This window comes from Protopterus annectens, chromosome 16.part0 (assembly GCF_019279795.1).
Source record: "Protopterus annectens isolate FY-2018-M chromosome 16.part0, PAN1.0, whole genome shotgun sequence".
Classification (NCBI taxonomy): Eukaryota; Metazoa; Chordata; order Ceratodontiformes; family Protopteridae; genus Protopterus; species Protopterus annectens.
Window position 1 is genome coordinate 57,945,991 of NC_056750.1, and position 20,110 is coordinate 57,966,100.

A 20,110-nucleotide genomic window follows, 5' to 3' on the forward strand; every position below is an offset into this window, starting at 1 on the left:
TATAGCATGTACAATATATTAAGTTGTTTGACTGAAGGAGGGGAGAAGGAGGCTAATGGATTGTGATGAGTTATAGTGTAATGGGAGGTGAATATACACAGGAATGGAAAAAAACTTGAGGAGGTGAGGGATAGGAAGCACAAAGAATTGCACCTCAAACATTACTTTGCATATACATGATACTTCAGAGAAACAGCTAATAATATATATACACAGCTCCCTTTAAGACACTCACACATCTGGAGATCTCAGATTTTTTGCACCAGCTTATGAAGCTTCTTTTATGAAGAAGCTATAGGAAAAGATTTGAAGGTATCAGAGTTTCAGACCAAAATGTCGGGCATTTATTATGACTTTTGCTTGATCTCAGCCACAGTGGTGAAAACAGGATGCATGAATCAGCTGGTTACTCTGCAAAATCTGAAAAAAAGAAAGAAAGAAATAGAATCAGAAATTGCAACTGTCACTTGTTTGTAAATGCAGCTTAGAATTGAAATCAAAATAAATGTAATAGAATGGCAATTAGTACTTGCACCATGATGCAAAGTTGCTTTGCTCCTGACCCTGCATCTCACCTTTCCTTAGAGAAATGCTTTCCTTAACAGTACCACTGTTTAGGCAAACACTGGCCAATGGTATTGCTTTTTCTCCCAATTAATTTAACATACATTTTGACTGTTTCTTGTCATTATTTTGAGTTTTGCATTTTAATGTGTCTATATTATGAGCTCTCTGTATTTTTTGGTGTCTATGTTTTGATACGTCTGTATTTTTAAATATATTCATCAAATTACATTTCTAATGCCAGATAAAACTCACATTTCAATATAATTAAATACAATTCTTTTAGTATCTAAATAATGCCAGGAATGCATTTTAACACCATGTAGGAATTGTATGCTGTGGTATCTATGTTAGTTCACTGACTGGACATGAGTTGCACTGCAAAATGAAAGTAAGGCATAAAGTATTATGCAATAATAAATATTTACAGCATCAATCAAAATGTAAACCTGAGAAACACTAAAATGCTGAGGATATTACTTATTATATATATATATATATATATATATATATATATATATGTGTGTGTGTATATATATATATATATATATATATAGGGTCTACCTTTTCTTATCAAAAGCTCATGCTTTCGAAAAGAAAAGTACGACCCCATTTACACAAAAGTGAACTGAAATGAAAGTGCACTTTCGACTATCGGTTCACCAAACCAGTAATACAAACAAAAACACTGCAAAGACATTTTTGCAGGAGGACAAACCCCCCACCCCCACACCCCTGCTACTTTATATATACTAACTCCAGGATCGCATTACAGTGGGGAAACAGGTACTTGCTTTTATGTAGCTGGGACTTAAGCCTTTCCAGTAATTTACACTGAGGTTTTATCAAGTGCCCTTGAGCGTTTGGATCCACTGAGAAACTTAATAGCTCCTCCGGCTGCAAAATCAGATCAGTACTGGACTATACTGTTTTCTATTTATTCTTCCCCTGACCACTTGCTTAGGCAGGGGCTTCCCTTAGTCCTGAACAGCACCACTCAGCTACAAATGGAAAATCTAACTTTTGAAAGAATTATGGCAACTCCAAGAACTGACTTGATGGACTCCAACAACACCAATGATTTCAATGAAAAGGGATATGACACACTTCAGCAACTTGAAGATAACATCTGGATCTTCAAAAGCCTACAATGGGATGAACTCTATCTCAATACCTGGCTTAATCACAACATCATCCCAAAGGGATTAAAACTGTTCAAGAGACTCAACACAAGAGGAACCAATGATGAATTATACAACAAATGACAAGACATACTTGACAGAGCCAGCCTAGACCTGATGAATCTCCTCATAGATCACAGCCGTCAACTACAGAAACTTCATTATGATTCCCTGGATAAAATCAGAAAGGACGGCATCAACATCACCACAGACAAAATTCAGCAGGTACTCGAAAGAATTCAAACACATGATGAGAGACTAATGATCACCAAGGAAAATAAACTCCAAAGGGACATGAGCTCACATCAGGCCAACATCAGAGAAAGACCAACAAGACCAACAGGAGCCACAAACCAAGAAGGACTCAACCCCACAAAGAGGTAATACCCTACTTACACCAATGCCAACATCCCCACCAGGGAATACAACATGGACAACCAGGCATCAATCGAGAATGTACAACAGGTATGTTAGTCGGTCAAAAATTCACCAAGACTGGATCCAGACCAGACCCAGACCACAAAAAGAATACAGATGACTCCCCAGAACATGCACTAAAAGGATCAGTACCACCCAAGCCTCAGCTCCTCCCCAGTGTACACCATGCACCACAAAGAAAAAACCTGGAAGGGCTTGAGGGACCTAAAGCACCTATGGGTCCCCCCAGAGGAGCTGCCCCAATGGAGGAACCAACAACTGCCACAGCACCAAAACCAAACAAAACATAGGTTTGGAACCACGCAATAAAGACTCTAACAGAATCCAAATTGTCACTGCTGGAGAGGGAGCTCAACTTTATCCCCTACAGAAGAAGTGAAATAGCCCAGACCCTGATCGATCTGAAATTATTCACAAGAAAAATCAACTTAAGGATCTTTTTCACAGACAGAGAGAGAGAGAGAGAGAGAGAAATAGAGAAAGAGACCAACCACCACTGCAATGTGACAGATGAGCATTCCCAAGCAGTTTTTGTGCACCACCAAACCCCACAGTATCTGCATTTGAATGGAAATGTGAATCAGACATTAGGCAAATTACTAACAAACCCAAGAAGAAACTTTATAACCTCAGCCCCCAAGAATTCAAAACTCTTAAAGAGCTCAGCAACTCTTGAAGATTCATGAACGTGGGTAAAGTGGTGGAATCTTGGTCATGGACACCTCTGCGTACACTATCAAGATTGAAACCATGCTTAGCAATAAGGAATTCTATGACCACTGCAACCCAAATCAGGTGAGGATGGCCTACCAAACTCTGACACAGAACTTACAAGGACTATACAATGATGGCCTTATCAGTGAAAATCTCCTGAAATTCATCATTATCAACTACCCACAGAGTCCCCATTTTACTGGAATCCCCAAGCCCTGCAAGAATATCATGGACCCACCCTACAGGCCGGTGATCACAAGTGGGGGAAGTATCTCCGAGCCCCTATCAATCTTCTTGGAGGTCATGATCAGACCCCTAGTGTAAAGCAACAAATCTTTTGTCCTTGACACTGGCAATTTTCTTTGGAAAATCAGGAATATCCCAGTTGCAGAGGATTCCATCTTTGTCACCACTGATGTAGAAGCTCTGTACATGGTACTACCACAAGACTATTGCATCAAAGCTGTCACAGAGGGCCTAACATCCAACCCCTCTGAATCACCCAGTTTTGTGGAAATGGTTGGTACACTGATGCAGCACCTACTCAAGAATAACTACTTCCTCTTTAACAACTACTACCGCTGAAAGAAAGGGATAGCAATGGGGGCAGCCATGGCCCCAAGTCTTGTGAACAGTGCACTCAGTAAATGGGAAAGGGACCGTGTATATAGTTCAAGGTTTTTCAACATGATGGGCTGCTTCTTCTGATATATAGATTGCATCTTTCTTATGGAACGGGATGGAAAAATACCTACTTGAATTTTATGAATACATCAAAAGATCCACAGACTTTCTGAAGCTCACCAACTTACAAGATAAAGACTGGGCCATTTTTCTCGACCTTACAATCACCAAGAAGGAGCGACAACTCTCAAATGACCTCTACAGAAAACCAACTCGGGAGAACCTATTGCTGCACAGACGGAGCATGCACCCATTCAACACAAAGAAGAACGTAATAAAATCCCAGGGGATCAGGATGGCCAGGGTATTCAAGGAACTTTCTGACTTCACTAGGAACATCATCAACTTAAAGAAGGAATGAATGTAATGTGGTTATTCTTTAGCATTAATTAAGAAGACCCTGGACCCAATTTCAGAACTGAAACTAAAGAATCTGGACTTCCCCAACCACAACATTAACAAGAAAAAAGAGAGAACTCACCAAACGTTTGTACTGACAATGACCATCACCTATTCCGCTGACTACAACATAATCAGATGCAGCAAAGATAACTGGGTAATCATCACCAGCAACACCAAGCTGAAGAACATCATCCCCAGAAAACCTACACTCAACATTAGACACAATAAGAACCAAAGGGATTATCTTGAACAGGCTGCCAGGACAATGATCCTCACCCCAGACCTCCTGCCAGGCACCTATGAGTGTGGTCCCCCCAATTGCTGCTATTGTATTTTTCTGAGTGGGAAATTGAGTTTTAGTTGCCCAACTCGAAAAGAGACTTCCACAGTAACCAGCACAGCAACTGCAACACCAAAGGCATCATATACATAGCCCAATGTACCAAATGTGACGCTTTCTACATCAGAAAAATGATCAACAAGATAAAAACATGGATAGCAAGATACCTAACTGACATCAAGCAGAATAGACCCACGAATGCTCTGGCTAAAGACAACAAGGTTCCCTCTAGACGTGACTTTTTCTATTTCTGCATATTGGAACAACTCGAATACATGGAATTCCACAGAAACTATAATGATCTCCTCAAAAAGAAAGAACTCATTTGGCAGCTGAGGTTAGAGGCAGCAAAACCCCCAGGATTAAATACAACCATCTCCATAAACAGTGCCCTCAACCTTAGACGACTACTTCACCATGCCTATTACTGACCTAAAAAATGAATTGTCAAGACCCCAAAGGTCTGGTTCTTTATATTAGATGTTTTTCTCTTTAAACATAACGGTCAGTTATTTTGTTGATTGATTTATTCTCGTCATTTATTTTAGAAATTATTGTGCATATTATATATATATATATATATATATATATATATATATATATATATATATATATATATATATATACATACACACACACTCCACAACCTGCACCAACCCCCCCCGCCGTCTAGCCTAGATTATTTCCTTACTTTTAGCTACCTTAGAAATTTTCTATGATACAATTCACATTTTTATTAGTTTATTTTATTTTTTTTTTATTTTTTTGAGGCAAGTCTGATGAAGCATTAGCGAAAGAGCTGTACCAGGAGTAATGACTCCTGGCTTCCCACTCCCCTTGGCCTCATTTGTAGGCAAACTGCCCCATTAGTACATCACCCAGACTAATGATCACCTGGTTCTTCTCTTCATTACCTATATTTAACTAGCTCAGCTTGTTCCAGGCCTAATCCCTTACTGGGAGCCGATTTAAATGACTGGGGGTATGTATTACATTAACTGTACCCTTCCTCTCATTATTTTTAATTCACTAGTCTTAAGTCGCTATGGTTTTATTTATTTAATTTTTTTAAGTCACTATGATCTTTTATTTCTAGTGTTGTCACTTTTTATACTATGCCTGTTTCGCTCACATGTTGGGAGTGGCTGCAATGAATATATGAGCCCTGGAGACACAGTATCTTAATTGCAGTGTTGACTTCAGTTGATGAAAGCACTAAATTGTCATTTTTTAATAAATCAGCTTTGTGATAAACTGGATCATTCTGAGCGTTTTTTTCTGGCTATACTACTCAGCAACAGCTCTTCGTGGTCCTGCAGAGTGGTCCTAGCAGCAGAGAACTGAGAAAAGCGACTACTTTCCTGATTTAAGTATTTTTTGCTGTTTTTTTACCTGAAATACCTTCTCTTGCTTACATTGAACAAGCTTAAACTGTTTTTTTAACTGTTTGTTGCATTATATATTATCTGCACTTAAAGTTTCATTTAGTCGAAAATTGGTCGAAAGTTGTTTGTTTGTTTGTTAAATTTAACTGTTGAGGCTGCCCACTAAAGTGTGCTAGCCTGTGTAACTGATTTATTACTGTTTCCTGCATTTCTGTGTGCTTTCTATCTCAAAAACAAAAAAAACAAAAAATATCCTTTTTTTCCCGCCTCTCCTCGACTAGTTTAGACCAGTATACAGGCTTTTCTGTATTCTGGGCTGTGGTGTAGTTCCTGTGTTGTCCATTGCCTTACTTGGATAGAATGAAGTTTCTTTGCTCACCAGTGGGAGTGGGGAGCCTTGAGCAGCCTATCTGTCCCTGAAGGAGTGACCTCAGCAGAAGAGCTTGTAGTAATTGGTTGTTTTGGACCATTTCTAGCTCTTTTGAAGTTCCCTGTTTAAAATCCGCGTTTGCACGGCTTTGCGCGTTTGTGCGCATAGCGCAGCGCTGGTTAAATAAGGTTAAACTTTTTCTGGCTCCGCCAAGTCTGCTCTTCAAATTTTCACTTAAGAAAGCTCTACTCTTATAATAATTAGTCGAATCGCTTTATTATAAGCCTAGCACTTGTTCTCAAAATCTCTCTTCTAAGTAAGCACTCGCTAACTAAAGTAAGCACTACATCCACCTACTTTCCCTGTGAGTACCCACTTCCCTTAAAGGCACAGCACTCCCTTATAATATTCTAGGATGTCGAGTGGTAGATTACTAGCATCCTCTCCGGTTCAGCTGGTTAATCTGGGAATCTTGAGACAATGCTACAATTGTCTCATGTACACAGATAACCCTCTCCTCCTCCTCCCAACAAACACAAATACATGTGAGAGATGCAACTATATAGCCAAACTGGAGGCTGAACTCTCTCAACTCAAGACTGGCAAGACCAGACAGGAGGAGAAGGTAACCACACACACACCAAACCCAGTCCCACATAGACCTACCACAACTGCAAACCAAACACATAATAACACTAAGACATACTCAGAGGCTCTAACAAAAAACTTACCAAAACAACAGAGGCTCCCAAAGCAGACACCAAAAAATCCACCACCTCAAAACATAACACATGCAACACATACTTCAATAAATCAGTGTGTCAATCACAGCCCTTAAGGCCAAACACCATGCCTGATACACTAGTAATAGGTGACTCTATAGTCAGACACACTGACGTTCCGCTTACCAGGCTGAACAAGGAGAGGGTAACGGTGAGCTGCCTATCGGGAGCTAGGATCTGCCACATAACACACGCACTCAGGTCACTCCAAAGCAAGTACAAATATGACTCCGTCATTGTCCATGCCGGCGTGAATGACCAGAGACGTACCTCCCTGGACTACATGAAAAGAGACATAGAGGAGCTCTCTGATTATGTAGCCCAAGCTTGTATGACCCTGACCCTGAGCAGCATCTTGCCCTCACCAAGAATGATGCCACAATACAAAGACAAGATGATCAGCTTTAATAATTGGCTCAAATACTGGTGTCATTCTAGGGGGATCCAATGTCTGTCTGCTTGGGATGACATGCTGGACAAGCCATGCTGCTTCGCAAGGGACGGCTTGCATCTGTCACCACTGGGCTTCCGGATATTGGCTAAGGCTCTTGCCTCCCCCATAGTGCCTTTTTTAGGCAAGGCTCAAAAGACAAACCCACCTCCTTAGAAAACAAAAATGGAAAAAAATTAAGGGTAATGCTGCTCAACGCCAGAAGTCTAAATCTCAAGATGCAGGCTCTCGAAGCACTCCTCAGTATGGAGAACATCAATGTCTGTGCAGTAACTGAAACCTGGTTCAAGGCTCCTGAGAGCACCCTAGTGCTACCAGGCTATACCTCGTATCATGCTTTTTGGCCCCAAAACTCGGGCCAAACCAAAAAGGGAGGGGGAGTGTCCATATTCATCAAGGACACCCACACTTAGTGGCAACACATGAAGCATCAGAGACCATCCAGGTGCAACTAACTGTAGGCAAAACTGCTATACAACTGGTAGCATGTTACAGACCACCCTCCCAATCTCAGGAACCCCATTCAGCCTTCCTGAAGAAATTGGAGAATATGAATGTCTCACCAAACACCATCATATTGGGAGACTTCAACTACCCTAACATAGACTGGGTGCATTATTCTAGCCCAAACACCCTAGCCCAAAGGTTCCTGGAATTCATAAATTCAAATGCAATGGAACAGCTAGTCACCTCTCCCACAAGGGGAGATAATATACTAGACCTGATCATCACAAACATGGGGACAAAGTGCTCCACACCGGAAGTATACCCCTCACTAGTGAGATCTGACCACAAACTAATCACCCTGGATATACATATCCCACCTCCACCCCCAACACAAAAGGCTACAGTAAAAAACTTTTCAAAAGCTGACTTTACACTTCTTAAAACTGAGATGGTATCCTTTAAGCCCACTGGGCCAGTGGAAACCACATCCCACAATGCAGAATCCTTCAAAAATGCTTTCTAAGGACATCTCCAAGAATGTATGGATCATGCAATCCCAAATAAAACCAAGACCCTCTCCACCAAGGACAGGCGTCCTGTCTGGTGGACCCCAGCCATAAACAAATTGTATAACAAAAGAAGGAAGCTACTGCACAACAGAGCAAAATCCCATAAAGAGAAGGCATCTCTGATCAGCACTAGTAGAAAGCTACGTTCTCTCATAAAAACATCCAAGGCCAACTTTGAGTGAAAAATCGCTATGGACACTAAAGATAACCACAAGGCCTTCTTCAGCTATGTTAGAAACCTGGGCGGAAACCCTCAGATATGTTCAGAGTTAGTTCACAATGACAAAAAATACACTGAACCCACAGATATTGCCAACATTCTGGCAGACAGGTTCAGTGCAAATTTCTCCCCTCCCTCACCCACAAAAGAAGAAATACTTATCCCAGCTGAATGTAACCTCCCTGTCATCTCAGATGTCCAGGTGAGAACCGCCCTCAGCAAAGCTAAAAACAGCATCAATGGGACCTGATGGTATTCCGGGTTGCGTGCTACGTGAACTCCAAGAGGAGCTAAACCCGCACATAAAAATGTTATTTAACCTTAGCCTTACTACAGGATATGTACCTGAACACTGGCGTACAGCAACAGTAGTCCCATTCCACAAAGGAGGCACCTCTACAGACCCTGGTAACTACCGCCCCATAAGCTTAACCAGCCTGGTCCGCAAAGCTATGGAAAGAATCATTATGGAACTCATAAACAGAGACATTGGGGACTTACAGACACTTGATCCCACCCAGTTCAGCTTTGTAAAAGGGCAGATCCTGCCTTTTGAACCTGGTTGACTTTTTCAAAACAGTCACTAGAGCCATTGACGAGGGCAAAGCAGTCCATACAGCCTACCTGGACTTGGCTAAAGCTTTCGACACAATACCCCACTCTGGCATCATAGACAAGCTCAACAGCTTAAATGTAAATCCATATGTCACAAGATGGGCGGCAAACTGGCTAAAGGATAGAACCCATAAAGTCAAAAAGGCTGGAGCCATGTCAGACTCAAAGCCAGTCACAAGTGGTGTCCCACAGGGCTCTGTCCTGGGACCCCTCTTGTTCAGCATTTATTTCTCAGATGAGAAAGCAAACTTGGGAGGGTTGTGGCTGACAAAGTTCGCAGATGACTGCAAATTAGGCGCCATAGTTGATACACCAGCTGACACATACATCCTACAGAAAGGCCTCACTGAAACGGACAACTGGTGCCGGAGTCATGGCCTTAAACTAAATGCCAAAAAATGTATAGTCATCCCCTTTGGGAAAAACAAAGTACCCACAAATTATCACATAGACAGTAACCCACTGAGTATGGAAAAAGTAATCAGAGACCTGGGGAGCCAAGTCGATAGTGACCTCTCATTTGACACCCACGTTGCCAAAGTGGTTAGAAAGACTTTCTACCTTGCCCACCTTATCATGAAGGGATTCACATCCAGATCAAAGGAGGTCATTGTACCCCTATACTCCTCCTTATCAGGCCCATGATTGAGTACAATGCCCCATTTGGTATGTACCTCACCCGGCACTTGCAACAGCTAGAGAGACCCCAAAAGTACCTCACCAAGAGGATCAAGGGTCTCCAACATGTCATATGCTGCCAGACTAAAGAAACTCCAGCTCTATTCAGTAGCATACCGCCTGCTCAGAGGTGATCTGTGCCTGACGTACAAGGCCATGTCTAATCAGGAATTGATGGACATGCTCCACCTCAAAAAATCCAAATCCATCAGAACCACGAGAGCTAAAGATTTAAACCTCAGCACAAATATGAATAGGACATGCTGGAGGGACAGATTCATAACTCAGAGGCTTCCCATACTCTGAAACAGAATCCCAGTTCATGTTAGGCAGAGCCCCTCACTGACTCTCTTCAAGAGAAATCTTGACGAGTGGATGGGAGATCGTAGGTTTACCTCAGGGGTCATCTCTGTGTCACTACTAGACAGAGGCACAGTAAACTAATTATATTATGTAAGGGGGTCTTCACTGTGTCACTACTAGACAGAGGCACAGTATTCTAAATCTATTCTGTACACTTTTGTACCATTACATGGGGTGGCGAAAGCCACATCACTATGGCTAGGCTTATAAATGCCCCAGGGCAGATAGCCTAGTACTAAACTATGAAACTATGAAACATACTGAAATTATAGTGTTCGAAGTTGAGCATTTCTGGTTATTTATTTTTTATTTTCACAACAGTTCTTGGACGTCATGGATTCCAGTGCCCGGGATCAAGTAATCCATTGTCCAACCAGGGGCTCCAATCTCCTAGACCTGGTCATTACCAACATAGGAGATAGATGCTCCACACCAGTAGTCACCCCCTCATTGGTCAGGTCTGACCATAATCTATTGACCGTTAACATCCACATCCCACCTCCAAACCCCAGGAAGGACACCCCCATAAAAATCCTCTACAAAGCCAACTTCATGCTACTCAAGTCAGACGTGAGAAACTTTGATACACCCGTGGAGATGGGAGATGATAGATCAATTGCTGAATCCTACAGTGAGGCACTGTGTGAACACATCCACTCGTGCATGTATCGTGCCATCACAAATAGAACCAAGGTGCTCCCTTCCAAAAAAGGATAGCCAATATGGTGGTCCCCTGCCATAAACAGACCGTACAACTGAAGACTGTTGAAGACAGAGGGATAATCCCAGGATGCAAACAACTCCCTTACCAGCCTCAGTAAGAAGCTGAGATCCCTCATAATATCCACCAAAGCTAGTTACATATATGAAATAGCCACATATTCCAAAGACAACAAGAAGCCATTCTATAGTTATGTCCAGAATCTAACTGACAATGCTCAGAACTGATCTGAGCTACAACAAAATGGCATTAAATATACCAATCTCAAAAATGTTGCCAATATCCTGGCAGATCAATTTACTGCCACATTCACCCTTCTCTCACCCCCTATAGAACCCATCTCAATACCAAACTATTGCAAAATACAAGTAATCATGGCCACAAATGTAAAAAACATACTCTCCACAGCTAAGAATACAGCATTCATGGGAACAGATGACATTCCAGGCTGTGTACTACATGAACTACAAAATGAACTTGCACCTCACCTATGTGTCATGTGTAATCATAGCCTTGCCTCAGGCTTCATGCCCACTGAGTAGCACACAGCTACAGTTATCCTACTCCACAAGGGGGGATCCACCTTGGATCCTGGGAATTACCGTCCCATCAGTCTGATGAGCCTGGTCTGCAAGGGCATGGTATGCTTTATCATGGAACATATAAATGAAGACATTAGCAAGCCTCAAACATTGGACCACACCCAGTTTAGCCTCATGAAGGGCCAATCATGTCTCCTGAACATGATTGACTTCTTTGAATCAGTCTCCAGAGCTGTGGAAGGGGGTAAGGTGGTCCACACAGCTTATCTGGACCTTGCCAAGGCCTTCGGCACCATCTCCCACTCTGGAAACATAGATAAACATACTAAGCTGGCCATACATTTCCACGTCACACGATGGGTTGCCAACTGGCTTACTGACAAAACACACACTGTAAAAGTAGCTGACTCGAATAGCAGCTACAAACAAGTGACAAGTGGAGTACCTCAGGGTTCAGTCCTGGGACCGCTCTTGTTTGGTATCTACTTCTCTGAAGTACATGCAAACAATATGGGACCCTGTCTAACAAAGTTCACAGATGACTGCAAACTGGGAACCACTGTTGAATCCCCAAATTATGTTGGTATTCTATTAAAGGACATTACAAAAACAGATGCTTGGTACCAGAGCTATGGGCTCAAGCTTAATGGGCAGAAATGTGCAGTTATCCCCTTTGAGAAATGCCATGTACCCATGAATTACCACATAGGTGGCAGTACACAAAACACCAAAGGTGCGATGACAAACATAGGGACACAGATGGACAGTGGTGTCACATTCAATAACCACATTTCCACAGCAGTGAGGAGATCATTCTATGTGGCACAACTCATCACTAATGGTTTTTCATCCAGGAACATGGAGGTAATTGTCCCACTGTACTCATCCCTCATTGCACACATTACAGAGTACAACACCCCATTTGGTATATACCTCACATGACATCTGCAAGAGCTGCAAAGGCCAGAGACATACATCACTAAAAGTATCACAGGCCTAAAGCACATCCCCTATACTGACCATCTCAAAAACCTCCAGCTATACTCTGTGGCATATTGTATACTCAGAGACAATCTCTGCTTAACATACAAAGCCATGTCAAACCCTGGATATTGACATCTGTAATAAGTGTATGTAATGCCATGTACAATACATGCGTCTATGTGCTGTTATTACAGTAGCAAGGAGTGTGAGTGTCATGTCTGGGACACACAAATTATATGAGACCTGCACAGCACTGTTATCCATATGAATGTGTTACGTGCAGGGGTAGTAACTCAGGGTACATGCTGTCACACTGGCACTTAGTGTAACATGGCGGTACTACTTTTGACAGTGCTGTCCCAGGCAAGGGTAGAGTGCTAAAAGTACTACTGACAACAAGCACACCTGCAGGCATAGCTGGACTCTGAGGCCTCAGTGTCGTGTTCCTGGTGTGTGGGCTGTGTCACCGTGTATATCCCTTATGGGATAATGATCAGACATGTGGAATGTCACTGTAGAGTACTGTCTGTACAGAACATGTTAGTGAGGGCGTACAACATTTAGTACTGGCATACATATTGTTGTTAAACATCCATCTATTGACACATTCATCCTACAGCATAGCTACTTGCCAAGCTGATGTCTGTGAGACCCTCTACAGATGTGTAGATGGCAGGTATCTAGCTGGGATACATACAACCTATGCTTGACTGACACTGACATGTCTGCCCAGCTGTGTACTAACTGGCACATATAGGAGACAACAAGCTGTACAGACCACCTGCCATGGGTACCTACACTACACTACCACAATCAACTTAACATGCTTGGGTACAGGTCTCCAACACAGGCACTAAGCATGTACTGTAATGCATGTTCCATACATTTCAACTGGATCACCTCAGTGGCCATGTGCAGAAGGCACCCCGAGGATTGGCTGATGCATGTCACTCTCACTCTGACAGTCATCAAAGTGGTGTCTGTCGATAGATTGCCTGCTGGCACATGGCAGGTAACATGATACCAATGTACACACCCCCTCTGCACAACCCATCTCCCCATGGACAATAGTCATGAACACAGCTATTACCACCTACAGCAATGCACCACAGTACTGACACATGTGTACATGCGCATTACTGAGGACAGCAGTGTCTGTGTGTTAGTACACCTGTAAGTCGGAACTCCATGACAGCCTTCACAACCACCTCAACACCCATTGCCATAGTCAGATGTTGCTGCTGCTGTGTTGGACATGACATGTACCCGGTTACATTCCTCACTCTAATGGCTACATGAGCCATACATTACCAGCACAGCAGTGTTGTACAAATGGGTTAATAGGCATGCGAAACCCATTGAGGTCTGGCAAGTGTGTGTATGTGTGCATGAATGCATATCTGTAGGGTACACCATTCTGAGGCCACATACTCCTATTACACTACACATTGCCACACAGTAGTACAGATAGTGTTGTCACTGCCCAAAGGTGAGGCATTGCAATGCAACACACTACTATGCTTGTGGCATGTGCATTAGATGCATATCCCTGTAGTACCACTGTTGTGATATACAATGGTTTGTATTGTAGTCATGGGTAATGCCTGATAGTTGGTATGTCAGAGTGTCATCATGGGTTCCAGTGGGTACAATAACCACTGGGGGATGTGGGTGCTGTGTACACTGTCAATACACCATGGTACACATAGTATATGCCCCATGTACCACTTTATGGTGACCACTGTTACCATCAACCATACAGGTAACTGAAACCACAATACAGTCCAGTTACACATGTGCTGTATGCAGCCTACGTCTGACACATGGACTAGTAAGCACCAATAGACTCAGGTCTCTCGGATGTGTGTCTGCCTGTTATGTGTCTGTCAATGTGTGTATGATTGTATGTCACACTATGTATTATCCATATACGGCCATTACATCCCCCATTACCATACTGTACATGTCTGTGGATGGATGTTCTGCATGTAACATGTAACCTGGTACACACCTCACCCTAAACATTGTGTGGTGTGTGCAATGAAAGCCACACAGTTCAGTAGCACTACATACCTAGGTAGGGGTCTAGTCACAGTGTTGCCATGTAAGAGTGTGTGTGTATGTGGATGGGTCAACATATGGTTGCAGATCATACATGTCCCAGCGGGTCACCTGTCTATGTGGCACAGGCAATAACTGTTAGACAATCCTGTGACATGTTTGCAATTGTACTCTGGATAATCTACAGCCGTGGTGTCACCACAGAGCCATAACCCTTGTGGAATATGACTGCAGACCATCCTCCTGCTGGCACATGTACACCTACAACACAAACGGATAACATTATGGAGATCACAATCACCCAGTGTTACTAACAGCTGACATGCATCATAGCTGGATGGCTACACTACCTGACATGTATGAATTACACATTACTCCTGACATGTTACACTGCATTACATTGCTGCACTGTATTGCAGTCACCGTGTGCATCAGAACCATATTAGCCTGTCTCTGCATCGATGTTATCGATGACAGGGATGTAGCACAGGTATCATCATATGCACAGGTTGTGTTGCTGGTTTGCCAGAGGCCTAGGGTGGTCCATACATTTGACACCATGTGTGTGGGTGAGAGGTTTAATTATTTGGATGATGTGTGGTTATGTGGTGTGTGTCGATATGGGGTTGCCCTACATGTGTTTGTATAGTGTGTGGGTATGCATGCACACAGTTCTGCCATGTGGCTGCCCATACAAGTGTTTTTGGACAGCTGCAGACCATACCTGGCAGGGTGTGCAGTTCACCACCTCTGGCCACAGACGCCCTGACTGCGCCTGCCACTGGTTCCATGGGCACGTGCAGGTACAGGCCTTGAGGTGTTGCTCTCCCCTGATGATGACAGATGTCCACTGGAACCATGTCCTGCCTGGGACTGGCCAGGGACACATGCACGAGGCCTGCTTTGGTGTGGACAGCACCCCCAGTGATGTGCTGGGGCTAGTACTTCCACTATGGGAGTGGCTTGGCATCCTAGCATGTCCACATCGACTGCCAGATGTTGGCATTTCTGACCTAAGTCCACATGGTCATCACACCACTCCCACCAGGTTTTCAAGCATGAACATACCACGGTCAAGGAGGCCCACCATCTCACCCCACTGTCTATCCATGATCTCGTTCTGTTCATGGAGGGCAGCAGCAAGTTCACGGATGTTGTCACTTACAGATTAGTAAGCAGTCCTCTGCAGCCGCAAGCCCTGTCTGGTGTACATTTCTATACGTGCCTGTGCCTCCATGACAGCCTGAAACATGCGCCTGGTGGTACCAGTTGTGGCGCCTCTGCCAGGGGCAAGATGACCAGTGGCTCTACCACGAGCACCCTGGCACATCCACCTATGTGGTGATCTATCAGACATCTGGCTATGCCTGCTGTGGACAGACACAGCTGGCATGGTCATCACACTACCCTGTGCACTGCCACTAACCGCCAACTGCCCCTCAGCTATGGCCACTGGTGATGGGGTATGTATAGGCACTGAAACTGTGTACAGGGGAGGGGTGGCTAAGAGGGGGATGTCAAATGTTGGTGCTGTGTCGACCCCTGACAAACCCACCTGTGCCTCAATCATGGTCTCATCATTGTCAGTGTCTGTGTGCACACCATCAGGTAGCCTGCAGGAGGGACGATGACCCACCTCGCCACCTGTGGGGAAGAAATAAAAATGCACTTTAAGACCTGTCCAGCATTACATAACAATACACACACACACACACACACACACACACACACTCCACCTTAATACCTACCTGTCTGTGATGCTACAGACAGTCCCACGTTTATTCCCATAAGTTGCCCATCATGCATCACACCTGGTGACATACACTCATTAATGCCACTCATTAAAGTCTCATTCCTCTAAATGCCTACAAACGTGACATCAACACAAGACCTATTACTCCATTAACTCCGTGACCTGTGTGTAGTAGTTTTTACATGGCCTCACTGCTGTGATTCAGTGTTCACCCTGTGTATGTTGGGAGTTTATGAGCTTGGCCCCTATATGTGAGGGGCTGATACGTTCCCTCCATAATATCACACACTGTAGTATCATGTGTAAGAATTGCTCAGTACATGCCTGACATGCTGCTCAATCAGCCTATCATGTGACAACTGTGATATATGTATACACTCCCTGCTGTTGTGTAGCAATTCCCAATGCATCTGTAGTGCTGCCTACATGGGTTGTCATTCACCTCCCTGCTGTATGCAATATTGAGGGTATACCTGGTATCTGCTTTGTCTCCCAATGCATGTTCCATGCTACAGAACTTATTAGACCATCAGCTGTCCTGTGATTACATATCAGGCATGTATTCCTGTTGGGTCTTGTGTCAGTCCATGTCCATGTACTGCACTATCACAAAGGGAAGTACTGCCATATCATAAACTCCATAGTCACACATGTGCATACATGGACACCCACACAACCACACACACATGCACACACACATCCTACATGCAGCATCCTCCCTCCTCTACACCAGATTGAACCTACAGAAGGCTTGAACATCCACCCACACACAGACACACACATACAGGTGAGGTTGCACAATGATGGTACACACAGTCCTCCCATTACCCATCTGTCAACATGCATAACATATGGTACACAACAGCATGCAGTACAGCTATAGTCAATCCATGCTAGCAACAGTATACATGTGTGTGAGGCATGGCCTGTTTAGTAGGTGATACCCCTTCCCCTGGGGAACACTGCACCCATGTACAGAGTATTGCTGTGCACCTGTTATGCACCCTGCCATGTAGTGTGCACCACAACTCACAGGTGTATATCCCATTGCTAAATGTGTAGTACTGTGTCAGTTGTGTCAGCTGTAATGCTCACAGACCCTATGTTTTCCAGCAAAACATACCTGGGATGATGTGTGGTCAGATGTCAGTTGTGAATGCTTGATGTGTGGTTTGCAGCTCTCAAGATTAGCAGACCATGTATGAACAATCCAATAGTATTACACTAGCAACTGCCAGATCATACCATGGCTATGGGGGGGTCTACACACTCTTATTGATGTGATACACCATTCCTTGATCTGCCATGGGACAACATCACTACATATATTAACAGTACATGAGCCTGATATGTGCCATATTTCCTGTACATCCACATGCAGTGTCTACTAAAGGTGTTAGGTGTGCGGATGCTAACCACATTGCATACAGTCATGTGTGTGCCTATGTGTGCACATGATTATCATAATATTTTGTTGCACCCATTGTTATGTGTACTACAGCAGTCACTATTCCTGCCAGGGGTATACTAGCATGGTCCATCTGCATTTGCTTGTGTATGGTCAGTCTGCCCTACACATGTTCCCCAACTCTGCATGACTACAAGGTCAACTCATATGCATACCCCATGGTGTTCACACACTGCTGTCACTATTTCTGTGGGTGTAGAGTTATGTCTGCCACAGTTACTGACCAAGTCTGTGTGCAGATACAGCCATTCTTACCATCCTTATGGCTCCCTGCTGCAGTGCACTGCTGTGTCATGCTGACACCCCCTCCCCACCTTCAGCCTTTTTGCAGATGCTTGACAAGTGTGGGCTACACATGTGTGTCAGTTTGCAATGTCCCATACACTGAACAGCAATTATTACAGCCAAATACCAGCTAATAATGTGGACCACACTAATACATTATGCCATAGTGTACATCTGTAACAGTTGCCATTGTAATACTGGTATATAAATTGTTGGAGCACTGTACAAGGGTGATGTTTCACACGTGTCCTTACTGTAGGCTGTGTGTGCCACCATTATGTTAATCCCTGTGGACAAATTTCACAATGACAGGATGTTAGTTATCTTGCAGGTGTCTAACATACCTTTCCAATTCCCCATCATGGTTACCACTGTGATGCAGTGCATTTAATATCAACAATACGTGAACATGTACAGCATGCATTAAGGATAGGTGTGTTAGATGTGTGCATGGCATATACCAAAGTCAGTACATGCCCAGTGTATTGGCAAGCATCAACATAACCCATACTCACCAGCCACAGGCTGCTGCCTTGATAGTATAGTGGAGGGACCTGCATAAGAGTGCGAGAGATGCAATGTTAGTGGCCACAGTTGTGGCATTGCTACAGGGTGGGTGCAGCATTACAGTACATCAACAGTACAAGTCCATAATGCTAGCACTTTTGCACATCTGTTTATTACTACTATGCATCAACAAACAATATTTATGACATATCAGATATGCATGCTCTACAAGGCAGAGGTACAGATAGCTATGAAGAGGATGAAAAATGGAAAGGCTGTTGGTCCAGATGACATACCTGTGGAAGCTTGGAGGTGTTTAGGAGAAATGGCAGTGACATGTTTAACCAGATTGTTTGATGGAATCTTGGAATGTGAGAGGATGCCTGAGGAGTGGAGGAAAGGTGTTTTGTACTGGATTTTAAGAATAAGGGTGATGTGCAGAGCTGTAGTACCTACAGAGGGGTAATATTGATCATTCACAGCATGAAATTATGGGAAAGAGTAATAGAAGCTGGTTTAAGCAGGGAGATGATTATTAGTGATCAGCAGTATGGTTTCATTCCAAGAAAGAGCACTACAGATGCAATGTTTGCTCTGAGAGTGTTGATGTAGAAGTACAGAGAAAGTCAGAAGGAGTTGCATTGTGTCTTTGTGGACTTAGAGAAAGCATATGACAGGGTGCCTAGAGAGGAGTTGTGGTATTGTGTGAGGAAGTCAGGAGTGGCAGAGAAGTATGTAAGAGTGGTACAGCATATGTACAAGGGTATTGTGAAAGCAGTGAGATCTGCAGTGGGAGTGACAGATGCATTTAAGGTGGAGGTGGGATTACATCAAGGATCAGTTCTGAGCCCTTTCTTATTTGCAGTGGTGATGGACAGGTTGACAGCCGAGATCAGACAGGATGTCCATGGACTGTGGTGTTTGCAGATGACATTGTGATATGTAGTAAGAGTAGGGAACAGGTTGAGTCCCCCACACCCCCTGCTACATATATATATCAACTCCAAGATTGCACTTTACTACACTAAAGTGCAATCTTGGAGTTGATATATTTAATTAGCAGGGGGTGGGGCGATATATATATATATATATATATATCTACATATATATATATATATATATATATATATAAATATATATATCTATATTTATCTATATATATATATATATATATATATATATATATATATATATATATATATATTTATGTGTGTTGTTGTGTCTTTCGGCTTTTCCCGGTTAGGGGTCACCACAGCAGAACTCCGGTCCGCTAATGATTGGCAGTAGATTTTTACGTGCCGAGTTGCCGGCCCTGATGCACAACCTTCAACGAAGGTAAGCCTTTTCACGCATGTCTCCACATGGAAGTAGATATGGTACATTCAGACAACAGGTCCATGATCTCTGACTCTCCTTCCTGCACAGCTGAAGTGTTCTGCCTTGCTACAACACAGACAGGTGCCACATATGGACACAGCCTAACATTAGGGGGGTATATACATGGACAGATTGCAGATAGACCTATTACATACCTATGACATTTCAACATGCTAGATTACACATTAACCTGAGTATCTTGCAAGTGG

General features: G+C 43.4%; 1 protein-coding gene across 1 annotated transcript in view; it reads right to left on the reverse strand.

Annotated features, from left to right (window-relative positions):
• Positions 1 to 200: 200 nt before the first annotated feature.
• LOC122790291 (carcinoembryonic antigen-related cell adhesion molecule 5-like) overlaps positions 201 to 20,110 on the reverse strand; it is a 663,376-nt gene continuing 643,466 nt past the window's right edge. Inside the window, exon 8 of the mRNA XM_044057792.1 lies at positions 201 to 420. The gene's annotated coding sequence lies outside the window, so the exon portion shown is untranslated. The remainder of the gene's footprint in view (positions 421 to 20,110) is intronic.